This window comes from Canis lupus, chromosome 23 (genome assembly GCF_048164855.1).
Source record: "Canis lupus baileyi chromosome 23, mCanLup2.hap1, whole genome shotgun sequence".
Lineage (NCBI taxonomy): Eukaryota > Metazoa > Chordata > Mammalia > Carnivora > Canidae > Canis > Canis lupus.
This window is the reverse complement of record NC_132860.1, coordinates 48,558,385-48,575,128: the sequence shown is the minus strand read 5'-3', so window position 1 is coordinate 48,575,128 and position 16,744 is coordinate 48,558,385.

The following is a 16,744-nucleotide window of genomic DNA, read 5'->3' as shown; positions in this document are numbered from 1 at the left end:
TAATAATTTTAGGTGAACAACTTCCATGAGAAAGTAAACTTATATTGAAACTTTGGAAATGAATAGAAGTGGATTGGGCACTGGTTCAGCCTTATGTTGGGGACTACACTGAAGACACAGACATGTGTAATGTCAGAAATGAGCTCCCTAAGCTCTGATTTGCCATAATGCATGAAAAGGCCATGCTTAAAATTCATCAGAAGTACAATGGATTTAAACATTTTGTGGAAGAGTAGTATAGAAATAAAAGAAATGTAAATAAAAAATTCATTGATCTCTTAAATCTCATAAAGTTAGACACTAAGCAGTTCAGCGATTTGGTTTCTTCCCTTCTCTCTTTTTTGGTTATACAATTTTACATCTGCTTGGAAATCTGTTTAACTATTTGAGTTATTAGTATACACGGAGCAGACACTCAATAGATATTTATTGTAATAACAATCGAATGAGTAAATGAATTATTAAATTATAATTTTGAAATTTACATATTTCTGTAACAAGTTTTATTGAACACTTATTTACTGTAAGAGGCCATAGCATAAACTATGAAGGTTATGAGAGATCAAGACAAACTTCCATCCTCTACTTAGGGAACAAAGACTTCATAACATACACAAAAATATTTTAAACAAGGCAGTATATTTTAAATTTGTACTGTGTGTATTGTGCAAAAGTGACTACCTACTTTTTCTAAAATTCTCATAGACAAGAAAATGTTAGAGTCCCAACAGATCATCCCATTGGTTTCTGCCCATCTAAACTTTTCCAATGCTTGTTAGTACTCTCTGTTATTCTAAACAGATAATCTAGTATTCTCTAATTTTATTATTAAATGATTTATTTGTGTTCATGGAAACTTGGCTCTGTCCTTAAAACTACTTTGCATACTCTTCTATAGATGCTGCTTAGATATTGGTATCATTCCTCCCCCCCCAAATTATTATCCCTTCACCTTTCTAAAACAATAAATTAAAGAGAAATAAAGATGGGAATGAGACATGGAGGAACAGAGACATAGAGAGTCAAAATAACTAGTGGAAGTAGGTAGAATTTAATTCCATCATAATTTGTAGTGACTTCTAAATCCCCAGATAACTCATCTGGCCTCCTACAATTATTTTTCTTTACCCTACTCAACTTTGTTTCTCCCAAATTTTGTAGGACCATGAATATAACTTTTCCATCATCAGAACAGAACTGTACCATCATTGTTCTACTACAGGAAAAAAAAATCTTACAGCTGCCATAAATCCAATCATAATTAATCATCTGTTCAAATACGCTGCTGGATAAATAGGTAAATGGTTATTGAAGCCAATATAACTTTGCTTGATAGTCCTGATTATTTTCTAATCTCTAAATTATTGTTTTTAAGATTGATAAAAAGAAATAATGAATGGCAAAGAGCATGCATTATACCAACAGCCATAGCACATAACCATATTTGTACCCTCTTGTGCTGTCTTCTCCTAGTCTTGAGAGTTATACATGTTGTTTCTAAATGCTATCTAAATATTATAATGATTATATTTACTGAAATTACATAACATTTATTTTATGTATATTGATTTTTTTTCCTTTTTTTACCTCCAGTTTTATTGTGGTGTAACTGACCAAAAAATGTATATATTTGAGGTATACAATGTGATGATTTAATGAACATATGTCTTGTGAAATGATACTGCAATTAAACTAAGTATCACATCCATCATTTCACATAGTTACCATTTTGTTGTGTGTGGTAAGAACACTTAAGATCTACTCTCAGTAACTTTCAAGTACACAATATTGTATTATTAATTGTTATCACAATGCTGTACATTATATCCTCAGAACTTATTCACCTTAAAAGTGAACGTTTATATTCTTGACAAACATTTTCCCATTTCTACCAATCCCCAGTCCCTGGCAAACACCATTCTACTGTGAATTTGACTTTTTTAGATTCTACATATAAGTGATACCATACACTAGTCACCTTTCTGTGTTTGGATTATCGTCCTTAGCATAATGTCTTCCAAGTTTATCTATGTTGTCATAAACTGGAGGGTTTCTCTTTTTATAGCTGAATTATATCCCATTATATACATATATAATAATTATAAAATATATATAGCATGTATACGTTTATATGTATATGTGTGTATATATGTGTATGTAATATTTTACCTATTCATTCATAAATTGGCACTTAAGTTAATGTCTTGGTTATTGTGAGCAATGCTGCAATGAAATTGGGAGGGCATTTATGTCTTTGAGATACTGATTTCATTTTTTTTATATATACCCAGAAATGAGATTGCTGGATCATATGATAGCCTTATTTTTACTTTTTAGGGGAAATTTCACACTTTATTTTTTATAGTCTTACCAATATACATTCCTATTAACAAGGTTCAAGGAGTGTATTTTCTTCACACCTTTGCTAATATTTTATATATATATATATATATATATACATATGTATATATAGTTCATTTGATTTTTTTTTGCTATGTAGTATTGCACTTATCCATATTGCACTTATCGACTATTGAGTCAACTCTTGTTGATGGACTTTAATGTTAGTCCTATTTTTGATACAAATATTTTTACATATCATATGTATAAATGTAAGATATTATTTAAAATAAATTCCCAAGTTTAGAACTCTGTGGCATTTAATATGAACATGTTTAACTTTATTAAATGTAGCTCACTTTTTCCTCAGAAAAATGAAGTTTATAAAGTGTATGGTGTTTTGTTTTGTTACTATGTTCTCAACACCTGAAGCAGTGTCTGACACATGGTAGAAACTAAATAAATAACTGCTTCCTGAATGGATGGATATTGACCATAAATGTGATTGTCAAAAATACCCCACCCGTTTTCTTGAATTAGGGCAGAAGTATAAATAAAATCTCACATTTCATATGTCTGAAAATTCAAGTTATAAATAAACTAATGAACTATTACATAAGAAAGGCTCTATTCTTCTATCTTGATAGATATATTTTTTTAAGTGACCTGAATGGCCAGATCTTTAGGTACATGGCTACCTAGAGGAAGAAAACTCTTTGCTCCAACTCCAGGTCAGTATCTTGTCCTACTTTGCTAATCAACTTGGTTTGTATAGTTTAGCCTTTCCCACACATATATAGACTCCCTAGTCCAAAAATTCAAGCTCTTTTAATAGTCCCAGGAACATTTGCCTTTTAAACATATTCAGAGTAAGAGATGTACAAATAAGGGATGTGATTTGCCCTTGCCAGGTCAGACCAAGAGAAGAAGTGAGCAGAGGATTTGGAAGTGGTCTGGGAACTTTTTGGTAGGGAAGTTAAGGGTCTCAGTATCCATGGATTTTTGTTTAGCAGAGGAAGTTGTGGGTTTCTGGTGGGTATATTCTTCCTATATCTTACTAGAAAGTCTTTGGCAAGAGGAGGGCCTGAGCAGGTGCCCTCTCAGAGATTATTCTTTAGACATATATTCAAATAACAAACACCTGTGATAAACAGCCATTTTAAAAGTAATTTCCCATCTGTTTCATTTTTCTTATAACATAAAAAAAACTACTTGCTGGAAAGCATGAGTTGAAAAACAGAAGACATACAAATTACAAGCAGAATTTTTTATTATAAAATTCTACAAAGAGAAAATTACACTTTAAAAACACATTTCTGGGGATCCCTGGGTGGCGCAGCGGTTTGGCGCCTGCCTTTGGCCCAGGGCGCGATCCTGGAGACCTGGGATCGAATCCCACATCAGGCTCCCGGTGCATGGAGCCTGCTTCTCCCTCTGCCTGTGTCTCTGCCCCCCTCTCTCTCTCTGTGACTATCATAAATAAATAAAAATTTAAAAAATAAAAATAAAAAATAAAAACACATTTCTGTTAAATGCATTTAACAGAAAACTGTAAATATTGTTTTTGAAAGAGCATAAGCACATATAGGCAATTAATGGACGGAATCACTATGATACTTGAAACATTTCATTATTCTGCAATTATAATTGATCGCAAATTATAACTGAAATAATGACTCATCATATTAAATGAATATATATACTTTGAACAAACACTATGTGTCAATATTTGAAGTGGTTTAATATAATGATGAATTTGCTTTTTGTACATTAACTTATCCTGTCTTTGGTAGATTGATGACAATGATTTACAGAAGGGATAATGTATATCTAAACTGTTTCTATTTGTTTTACTGGCTTTCAATGAGAAGAAAGCATTCTCACATATATACATTGATGAGACTGGAAGAAGAAATTTAATGTAACTTAGTCACAAAAAAGAAAATGATGCTGTGTTTTCAAAATTAATATTTAATCATTTGTCAGTATCCACTTGCAGTTATTAAATTTGTAAATTATATTTAAATGTTTATCTTTCTAGGGAAAGAAATGTATCTTGGATCTATAAATTTTCTACATGTTTTCTTTTAATGCATATATGATTTAAATTTAAAAATTCTATGATTTCATAGTAATGGAAATATAATTTTAATATTTTATCAAATTTATAAAATGTTCACTGAGAACTTTCATAGATCGTCACCTACTTCTTTGATAATAATTGCTAAAAATTATGAAGTACATAGTAACAACCTAGAAAAATTCTGTTTTTCTAACTTTGGGTCCTTTTAATCTTACCTGTAGTTAAAAAATAATGTCCTTTACTTATATGGAAGTATAAGAATCATTAAAAATATGAAAGACAGACAACGAAGCAAATCTGGATGCCCAGTTCATATCATTAAAACATTAAGAACAAGTTTGGAAAAAAAAAAAAAAGAACAAGTTTCGTTTCTTATTTTGCATAAATTAAATTGCATCAACTTTTCATAGTCCAAAAATATTCAAAATAAATTATCTCCTAAAAAGCCACTATTACACTGCATGTACCTCTATAAGTGTGTATGATTAGCTCTTACTTAATAAAAAAAATTAAAATGTATTAACTTTAAATAATTCACAAGTTTTATGTTACTAAACACTGTTTACTTTTACTTTCTTTCTTTCTTTCTTTCTTTCTTTCTTTCTTTCTTTCTTCTTTCTTTCTTTCTTTCTTCTTTCTTTCTTTCTTTCTTTCTTTCTTTCTTTCTTTCTTTCTTTCTTTCTTTCTTTCTTTCTTTCTTTCTTTCTTTCTTTCTTTCTTCTTCTTCTTTCTTTTTCTTTCTTTCTCTTTCTTTCCTTCTCTTAGAAGTAGAAAAATGGAGCAGAGGGTAGGAGCAAAGTTTTCTCCATGAAAAAGCAATGATTGATTTATATTCCAGTAACTGCACTATCAGTACATACTTCTACAAGAACCTAAACCCTAAAGACTTTTACACAGACTGTGGGGAACCAGCTGGGGAACCCATCTGAGAACCAAATCTCGACATCCTCAGCACACTGGGGACACTGGGGACCTGAGTAGGCATCCTGACTCTTGGCCACATTGTTCTCCAGAATCAGCTCTTCTGGTCCCCCTCTTTGAGTTAATAGCCTACTCTTTTACCCTTTGAAGTAAACATGTTTTTCTCTGCTTCCCAAAGTTAATCATTCCTATAGCCAATCTGCTAGCTCTCTTGATAAAAGCTGGGTGAGGCAAAGCCTCAGGTCCAAGTCCGGTCCCAGTCCAAGACTCCGTCTCCCTGTTCACCGGATTAAAATTCAGTGAGACTCTGAGTCTTCCTTCATATCTTTGCCTCTGGCCATCCTGGCTCCTTGGCAACACATTAGGACTACGGCTGATGAAATGACATTAAAATATTAAATACTGCAAAGTTGTCTACTGTGATTGACTAATAAGCAGGTGATGTGCTCTACACTACATAATTTTTAACGAGTCCTAACTTCGTTTATCCTCAGGATGCCACAGCAATGGCAAATTACTATAAAATATTTAAACATTGTTCTCAAAATTTAGATGATTAAATTGGGGGGTGTCTGGGTGGCTCAGTGGTTGAGCATCTGCCTTCAGCTAAGGGCATGATCCCAGGTCCCAGGGTTGAGTCCCACATAGGGCTTCCCTTGAGGAGCCTACTTCTCCCTCTGTGTCTCTGCCTCTTTCTGTGTGTCTGTCATGAATAAATAAATAAAATCTTAAAAAAATAAATTAAATTGGTTAAGAGGGTCATTTTGGACTTTAAACATAGATCTTGATTTTTTCCCTTTTATTTAATGACATAATTTTCATATACCAAATGTCACTTTTTTCTCTTTTTTTAAAGATTTTATTTATTTATTCATGATAGAGAGAGAGAGTGAGAGAGAGGCAGAGACACAGGCAGAGGGAGAAACAGGTTCCATGCAGGGAGCCTGATGTGGGATCCCAGGACTCCAGGATCATGTCCTGGGCCGAAGGCAGGCACCAAACTGCTGAGCCACCCAGGGATCCCCAAATGTCACTTTTTCATGTGTAACATTTGGTGTCTGTTAATATAGGTGAACACTGGATCCCTGGGTGGCGCAGCGGTTTGGCGCCTGCCTTTGGCCCAGGGCACGATCCTGGAGACCCGGGATCGAATCCCACGTCGGGCTCCCGGTGCATGGAGCCTGCTTCTCCCTCTGCCTGTGTCTCTGCCTCTCTCTGTGACTATCATAAATAAATAAAAATTAAAAACAAATTTAAAAAATATATATAGGTGAACACTGTAAAGTTTTATATAGTTCAGACTAGTTGCATTGGTCATGAAGACTGAAATAGCAATATGTCACCATTAAGAGTTTCCATGGAAGTGATACCTGTGCATTGCTGAGTAGCAATGAGAAATACTTTCCTATTTTTATTTTTTTTCAATGAGTTGATCTACCATATACTGGCTAGTTTCTGAATATATTAAGATATAAGTGTCACTGTAAACTGGCATTTGAACTTCCTTCTTTGCCACCCTTTCTTTCAATAATACTAAGAAAACATCTCTCATATAATACTTGACTGTTAGCAATTTATTATATAGATATTGATATAAATATTTAATCTCAGCAAGTGAAAGTAATGCTTTCAAGAAACCACAAATCACTGATGTTTTATGGAAAATATTATACATCTATTGGATGTTTTTAAAACAGATTTATTGAAACAATTCAAGTACTATATAATTACATTTAACATGTACTGTAAGTAAATTTTTAGTATATTCTAAGTTGTATAACCATTACAACAATAAAAATTTTAAAAATTGTTAGCACTCCAAATAGAAGTCCTATTTCTTTTAGCATCCTTATAAAATATCCTCACTCACTATGCTAACTTACTTTATGTCATGAGAAATGTGCCTATTCTGGACTTTTCATATAAATGGGATCACAAAATATGCAGTATATTGTGACTGACTTCTTTTGCTTAGCATAATATTTTCAATATTCATCCACATTATATTATTTATGATTTTTATATCTATTTATTTTTATATCTATTTATTTTTATATCTATAACATATGAAGATACCATATTTATCCAATCAATTGTGAAACATTTGGTTGGTTTTTACCTTTTTGCTCTTATGAATAATCCTGCTGTGAACATGAGTGTAAACATTCTTGCATGGCTATTTGGTATTATTTCTCATGAGTAGAAATCCTGGGCTACATGTATTTACGTTTTGAGGAAGTCTCAACTTGTTTCCTAAGTGTTTGTATCATTATACATCCCAATTAGCAATGCATGAGTGTTCTAAATTTTCCACAATCCAAAAACACTACTTATTGTTTTAATTATAGATGTCCTAGTGGGTGTGTTGGAGTGTGTCATTATGATTTTGATTTGCATTTTACTAATCAGCAGTGAGATTGATCATATTTTCAGGTTACTGGTCATTCATAGAACCCACTTTTTATTTGGGTTCTTTGAATACTACTGAATTGCAAGAATTCTTTCTATATTGTAGATAAAAGTCCTTGTATAAACAAATATTATTTACATGTATTTCATTTCTTTCCTTTTATTGGCTTTTCATTTAATAAATGGTGCTCCTACAATTATATTTATTATTTTTTCCATTTAATTGTAAAACTTCTTTCACTTTAAATTAAATTAATTAGAATATAGTGTATTATTAGTTTCAGTTAAAATTCAGTGATTCATCAGTCTTACATAATACCCAGTGCTCATTACATCCAATGTCCTTAATGCCCATCACCCAGTTACCTCATCTGCCCACCCTCCTCACCTCCAGCAACCCTCAGTTTGTTTTCTATAGTTAAAAGTCTCCTATGGTTTGTCTCACTCTCTGATTTCATCTTATTTTATTTTTCCTTCTCTTCCCCTATGATCCTGTTTTGTTTCTTAAATTCCACATGAGTGAGATCATATGATAATTGTCTTTCTCTCACTGACTTATTTCACTCAGCATATACCCTCTAGTTCCATACATGTCATTGCAATTGGCAAGATTTCATTTTTTGATGGCTGAGTAGTATTCCATCTTCTTTTTATGTTCATCTGGTGATGAGTCTCAGGGATCTTTCCATAGTTTAGCCATTGTGGGCATTGATACTATAGACATTGGGGTATAGGTACTCCTTCAGAACACTACATTTGTATCGTTGGGGTAAATACCTAATAGTTTAATTGCTGGGTCATAGGGTAGCTCTATTTTCAACTTTTTGAGGAACCTCCATACTGTTTGCCAGAGTGATTGTACCACTCAATTTGCATTCCCACCCGTAGTATAAGAGGGTTCCCCTTTCCCTGCATCCTTGCCAACATCTATCATTTCCTGATGTGTTAATTTCAGCCATTATGACTAGTGTGAGGTGGTATCTCTTGGTTTTGATTTGTATTTCCCTGATGTTGAGTGATGTTGGGCATTTTTTCATGTGTCTACTGGCCATTCATATGTCTTCTTTGGAGAAATGTTTGTTTATGCTTATTCTTGATTAAATTATTTGTTCTTTCTGTGTTGAGTTTAGTAAGTTCTTTATAGATTTTGGATTTTAGTCCTTTACCTGATAAATTTGGCAAATATCTTCCCTCATTTGGTATGTTGTCTTTGGACTGTGTTGACTGTTTCCTTTGCTGTGCGAAAGATTTTTATCTTGATGAAATTTCAATAGTTCATTTTTGCCTTAATTTCCCCTTTTTAAAAAGACATGTCTAGCAAGAAGTTGCTTCAGCCCTGGTCACGGAAGTTGCTGCCTATCTTGTGCTCTAGGATTTTGATGGATTCCTCTCTCACACTCAGGCCTTTCATCCATTTTGAGTCTATTTTTGTGTCTAGTGTAAGAAAATGGTCCAGTTTCATTCTCCTGCATGTGGCTGTCCAATTTCCATAGCAACATTTGTTGAAGAGACCGTCTTTTTTCCATTAGGCATTTTTTCCTCCTTTGTCAAATATTAGTTGACCATAGAGTTGAGGGCCCATTACTGGGTTCTCTATTATGTTCCATTAATCTATATGTTTGTTTTTGTGCCAGTACTACACTGTCCTGATAAGTAAAGCTTTATAATACAGCTTGAAGTCCAGGATTGTGATGTCACCAATTTTGGTATTCATTTTCAACATTCCTTAGAATATTTAGGGTCTTTTCAGGTTCTATACAAATTTTAGGATTGTTTATTCCAGCTCTGTTAAAATTGCTGATGATATTTTGATAAGGATTTCATTGAATGTGTAGATTAGTCTAGGTAGGATAGACACTTTAACAATATTTGTTCTTCAAACTCAAGCATAAAACATTTTTTTACCATTTCTTTCTGTATTTCTCAGTATCTTTCATGAATGTTCTATGGTTTTCAGAGCACAGATCTTTTATCTTTTTGGTTAAGTTTTTCTTAGACAGGTTATGTTTTTGGTGCAATTGTAAATGGGATCAATTCTTTTATTTCTCTTTCTTCTGTCTCATTTTTAGTGTATAGAAACACAACTAGCATATTTGTATCAATATTATATCCTCCCACTTCGCTGAATTCCTGTATGAGTTCTAGCAACTTGAGGGTGGAGTCTTTTGGATTCTTCACATAAGAATATCATGTCATCTGTGAAGAGTGAAATTTCTTCTCCTTTGTCAAATTGAATGCCTTTTATTCATTTTATTTATTTTTTTTATTTTTTTGGTCTGATTGCTGAGGCTAGTGCTTCCAGTACTATGTTGAACAACAGTTGTCAGAATGAATATCCCTGTTGTGTTCCTGACCTTAAGGAAAAAGCTCTGTTTTTCCCCATTGAAAATGACATTTGCTGTGGACTTTTCATATATGGCTTTTATGATATTATTCCCTCTCTCACTATACTGGGAAGAGTTTTAATCAAGAAAGGATGTTGTACTTTGTCAAATGCTTTTTCTGCATTTATTGAGAGGATCATATGGTTTCTGTCCTTTATTTTATTTATGTATTGTATCACATTGGTTTATTTGTGGATGTTGAACCACCTGGCAATCCGTGAGTAAATCCCACTTGGTCATGTTGAATAATCTATTTAATGTACTGTTTGACCCTATTGCCTAGTATCTTCATGAGAATCGTTCATGTTCTTCAGGGATATTACTCTGTAATTCTCCTTTTTGGTGCAGTTTTTGTCTTATTTTGGGATCAAGGTAATGCTGGCCTCATAGTTTGGAAGTTTTCCTTCCATTTCTATTTTTTAAAATAGCTTCAGAAAGTGGCTACTAATCCTTCTTTAAATATTTAGTAGAATTCCCCTGGGAAGCCATTTGGCCCTGGACTCTTGTGTCTTGGGACATTTTTGATGACTGCTTAAAATTCCTTACTGGTTATTGGTCTGTTCAGGTTTTCTATTTCTTCCTGTAACAGTTTTGGTAATTTATAGGTTTCCAGGAATTCATCAATTTCTTCCAAATTGCCTAACTTGTTGGCATATAGTTGTTCATAATATGTTCTTAAAAATTTTGTATTTCCTTGGTGTTGGTTGTGGTATCTATTTTTTCATTCATGATTTTATTTATGTGGGTCCTTTCTCTTTTCTTTTTGATAAATCTGGACAGGGGTTTATTGATCTTATTAATTCTATCAAAGAACTGGCTCCTGGTTTCTTTGATCTGTTCTACTATTCTTTTGCTTTCTATTTCATTGTTTTCTGCTCTAATATTTATTCTTTCTCTTCTCCTGCTGGTTTTGGGCTTTGTTTGCGGTTATTTTTTCCAGCTCCTTTAAGTGAAAGGTTAGGTTCTGTATTTGAGAACTTTTTTGTTTCTTGAAAAAGGCTTGTATTGCTATAAACTTCCCTCTTCAGACTGCTTTTGCTCCACTCCAAAGGTTTTAAATAGTTGTGTTTTCCTTTTCATTTGTTTCTATGATTCTTCAAAATTCTTCCTTAATTGCTTGGAAGGCCCATTCATTCTTTATTAGGATGTTCTTTAAAGTCCAAGTATTTGGGATCCCTGGGTGGCGCAGTGGTTTGGCGCCTGGCTTTGGCCCAGGGTGTGATCCTGGAGGCCCGGGATCGAATCCCACGTCGGGCTCCCAGTGCATGGAGCCTGCTTCTCCCTCTGCCTATGTCTCTGCCTCTCTCTCTCTCTCTGTGTGTGACTATCATAAATAAATTTAAAAAATTAAAAAAATAATAAAAATAAAATAAAGTCCAAGTATTTGAGTTCCCTCCAAATTTTTCATGTGTTGAATTCAAGTTTCAAAGCATTGTGGTCTGAAAATATTCAGGGAATTATCCCAATCCTTTGGTATCAGTTGAGACCAGATTTATGAGCCAATATGTGATCTATTCTATAGAATGATCCATGTGCACTCAAGAAGAAGGTGTATTCTGTAGCTTTATGATAGAATGGTCTAAATATATCTTTGAAATCCATCTGGTCCAGTTCATTATTGAAAGCCCTTGTTTCCTTGTTGAACTTCTGTTTAATACTCCATTGCTGAGAGTGAAGTGTTAAAGTTGCCTACTATTATTGTATTATTACCAGTGTGTTTCTTTAATTGTGTTATTAATTGGCTTACATTGCTGCTCCCGTGTTAGTGTTACAAATATTTACAAATTTTAGAACTTCTTGTTGGATAGATGCTTTAAATTATGATAAAAAGGTCCTTCCTCATCTCTTATTAGAGACTTTGGCTTAACATTTAATTTGTCTGATATAAGAATTGCTACCTTAGCTTTCTTTTGACTTCCATTAGCATGATAAATGGTTTTCCACACCCTCACTTTAAATCTGCAGGTATCTTTGAATCTAAAATGAGTCTGGGGGCAGCCTGGGTGGCTCAGCAGTTTAGCACCACCTTCAGCACAGGTTGTGATCCTGGAGTCTTGGGATCAAGTCCCACGTGTGGCTCCCTGCATAAAGCCTGCTTCTCCCTCTGCCTGTGTCTCTGCCTGTCTCTCTCTCTTTCTGCCTCTCATGAATAAATAAATAAAATCTTTAAAAAATAAAATAAAACGAATCTCTTGCAGACAGAATATTTTGATGAGGGCAATTAGTCCATTTACATTCAGAGTAACTATTGAAAGATATGAATTTAGTGTCACTGTATTACCTGTAAAGTCATTGTTTCTTATATTGTCTTTGTTCCTTTCTGATCTATATTACTTTTGGGCTCTCTGCTGAAAAGATCCCCTTTAACATTTCTTGCAGGATGGTTTAGTGATCACAAATTCTTTAAGTTTCTGTTTGTCCTAAAAGCTTTTTATCTCTCTTCTTTTGAATGATAGCCTTGATGAATAAAGTACTCTTGGCTACATATTTTTCTCATTTAGCACCCTGAATATATTATGCCAGTCCTTTATAGCCTACCAAGTCTCTGTGGCTAGGTCTATGCCAGTCTAATGTTTCCACCCTTGTGGGCAAAGGAACTCTTCTCGCAAGATTCTTTCAAAATTTTCTATTTGTTTCTGAGATTTGCAAGTTTCACTAATACCTGTCAAGATGTTGACTTATTTTTATTTTTAATTTTATTTTTTAAAATTTTTTGGTATATTTTTATTGGAGTTTGATTTATCAGCATATACTATAACACCCAGTGCTCATCCTATCAAGTGCCCACTTCAGTGCCCATCACCTAGTCACCCCATCCCACCACCCACCTCCCCTTCCACTACTCCTTGTTCATTTTCTAGAGTTAGGAGTCTCTCATGTTCTGTCACCCTCTCTGATATTTCCCACTCATTTTCTCTCCTTTCCCCATTAATATATTTCACTATTTCTTATATTACCTGAATAAAGAAACCATATAATGTTTGTCCTTCTCAAATTGACTTACTTCACTCAGCATAATACCCTCCAGTTCTATCCATGTCAAAGTAAATGGTGGGTATTCGTCGATTCTAAAGACTGAGTAATATTTCATTGTATATACAGAACACATGTTCTTTATCCATTCATCTTTCGATGGGCACCGAGGCTCCTTCCACAGTTGGGCTATTGTGGACATTGCTGCTATAAACATTAGGTGGTGGGTGTCCTGGCAATTCACTGTATCTGTATCTTGGGGGTAAATCCCCAGTAGTGCAATTGCTGGGTCATAGAGTAGCTATTTTTAGCTTTTTGAGGAACCTCCACACAGGTTTCCAGAGTGACTGTACCAATTCACATTCCCACCAACAGTGCAGGAAGGTTCCCATTTCTCCACATCCTCTCCAACATTTGTTGTTTCCTGTCTTGTTAATTGTCACCATTTTCACTGGTGTGAGGTGGTATCTCATGGTTTTTATTTGTATTTCCCTGAAGGCAAGTGATACAGAGAATTTTCTCATGTGCTTGTTGCCCATGTCTGTGTCTTCCTCTGTGAAATTTCTGTCCATGTCTTTGGCCCATTTCATGATTGGATTCTTTGTCTCTTGGGTGTTGAGTTTAATAAGTTCTTTATAGATCTTGGATACTAGCCCTTTATCTGATAGGTCCTTTGCAAATATTTTCTCCCATTCTGTAGGTTGTCTTTTAGTTTTGTTGGCTGTCTCTTTTGTTGTGCAGAAGCTTTTTATCTTGATGAACTCCCAATAGTTCATTTTTTCTTTTGTTTCTTTTGCCTTCGTGGATGTATCTTGCAAGAAGTTGCTGTGACCAAGTTCAAAAAGGGTGTTGCCTGTGTTCTCTTCTAGGATTTTCATAGATTCTGGTCTCATATTTAGATCTTTCATCCATTTTGAGTTTACCTTTGTGCATGGTGTAAGAGAATGGTCCAGTTTCATTCTTTTGCATGTGGCTGTCCAATTTTCCCAGCACCATTTATTGAAGAGACTGTCCTTTTTCCAGTGGAGAGTCTTTCTGGTATGTCTAATATTAGTTAACCATAGAGTTGAGGGCCCATTTCTGGATTTTCTATTCTGTTCCATTGATCTATATGTCTGTTTTTGTGCTGGCACCACACTTTCTTGATGATCACGGTTTTATAGTACAACTTGAAATCCAGCATTCTGATGCCCCCCAAATTGGTTTTCTTTTTCAATATTCCCCTGGCAATTTGGGGTCTTTTCTGATTAAACACAAATCTTAAGATTATTCGTTCCAGCACTCTGAGCAAAGTCCATGGAATTTTGATAGGGATTGCATTGAATGTGTAGATTACTCTGTGTAGCATTGACTTTTTCACAATATTAATTCTTCCAATCCATGAGCATGGAATATTTTTCCACCTCTTAGTGTCTTCCTCAATTTCTTTCAGAAGTGTTTTGTAGTTTTTAGGGTATTGATCCTTTACCTCTTTGGTTACATTTATTCCTAGCTATCTTATATTTTGGGTGCAATTGTAAATGGAATTGAATTTGTTAATTTCTCTTTCTTCAGTCTCATTGTTAGTGTATTCAAATGCCACTGATTTCTGGGCATTGATTTTGTACCTGCCACATTATCAAATTGCCATATGAATTCTAGAAATCTTGGAGTGGAGTCTTTTGGGTTTTCTATGTACAGTATCATGTCATCTGCAAAGAGGAAGAGTTTGACTTCTTCTTTGCCAATTTGAATGCCTTTAATGTCTTTTTGCTGTCTGTTGCTGAGGCTAGGACTTCCAGTACTATGTTGAATAGCAGTGGTGAGAGTGGGCATCCCTGTCGTGTTCCTGATCTTAGGGGAAAGGCTCCCAGTGCTTCCCCATTGAGAATGATATTCGCTGTGGGCTTTTCATAGATGGCTTTTAAGATGCTGAGGAATGTTTTCTCTATCCCTACACTGTGAAGGGTTTTGATGAGGAATGGATGCTGTATTTTGTCAAATGGTTTCTCAGCATCTATTGAGAGAATCATGAGATTCTTGTTTTTTCTCTTGTTGATATGATCTATAATATTGATTGTTTTACAAATGTTAAACCAACCTTGCATCCAGGGGATAAATCCCACTTTGTCATGGTGAATAACCTTCTTAATGTATTGTTGGATACTATTGTTGAGAATTTTTGCATCCATGTCCATCAGGGATATTGGTCTATAATTCTCCTTTTTTAGTGAGGTCTTTGTCTGGTTTTGGAATTAAGGTGATGCTGGCCGCATAGAACAAGTTTGGAAGTATTCCACCCTTTTTTTTGGAACAGCTTTGGTAGAAGAGGTATTGTTTCTCATTTAAACGTTTGATAGAATTCCCCTGGAAGCCATCTGGCCCTGGACTTCTGTGATTTGGTAGGTTTTTGATGACTGCTCCAATTTCCTCCCTGGTTATTGGCCTTTTTCAGGTTTTCTTTTTTTTTTTTTTTTTTTCTTTTTTTTTTTTTCTTTTTCAGGTTTTCTATTGCTTCCTGTTCCACTTTGGTAATTTGTGGTTTTCCAGAAATGTGTCCATTTCTTCTAGATTGCCTAATTTATTGGTGTATAGCTGGTTATAATATGTTTTTAAAATCATTTGTATTTCCTTGGTATAGTTTGTGATTTCTCCTTTTTCATTCATGATTTTATTAATTTGATTCTTTTTTCTTTCTTTTTAATAAAGAGAGCTAATGCTTTATCTATCTTATTAATTCTTTCAATGAACCAACTCCCATATTTGTTGATCTCTTCTACAGTTCTTCTGGTCTCTATTTCATTGAGTTCTGCTAGAATCTTTATTAATTCTCTTCTTCTGCTTGTTGTAGGTTTGATTTGTTGTTCTTTCTCCAGTTCCTTTAGGTGCAAGGTTAGCTTGTATATTTGAGTTTTTTCGAATTTTTTGAGGGATGCTTATATTGCGATGTATTTCCCTCTTAGGACTGCTTTGATGTATGCCAAAGATTTTGAATGGTTATATCTTAATTTTCAGTAGTTTCCATGAATCTTTTTAATTCTTCTCTAATTTCCTGGTTGACTCTTTCATTTTTTAGTAGGATGCGCTTTAACTCCATGTATTTGAGTTTCTTCCAAATTTCTTCTTGTGATTTAGTTCTAGTTTCAAAGCATTGTGGTCTGAAAATATGCGGGGGACAATCTCAATCTTTTGGTACCAGTTGAGACCTGATTTGTGACCCAGTATGTGGTCTATTCTGGAGAAAATTCCACGTGCACTTGAGAAGAATGTGTATTTAGTTGCATTTGGATGTACAGTTCTGTAAATATCTGTTAAATCCATCTGGTCCAGTGTATCATTTAAAGCTCTTATTTCTTGGGAGATGTTTTGCTTAGAAGATCTGTCATTTGCAGAAAGTGTCATTTTGAAGTCCCCTACTATTATTGTATTATTATCTAAATATGTCTTTACTTTGGTTATTAATTGATTGACATGCTTGGCAGCTCCCACATTAGGGGCATAAATATTCATGACTGTTAGGTCTTCTTGTTGGATAGGCCCTTTAAGTATGATATAGTGTCCCTTTCTATCTCTTACTACAGTCTTTGGGATAAACTTTAGTTTATTGGATATGAGGATTGCTATCCCAGCTTTCTTTTGAGGACCATTTGAATTG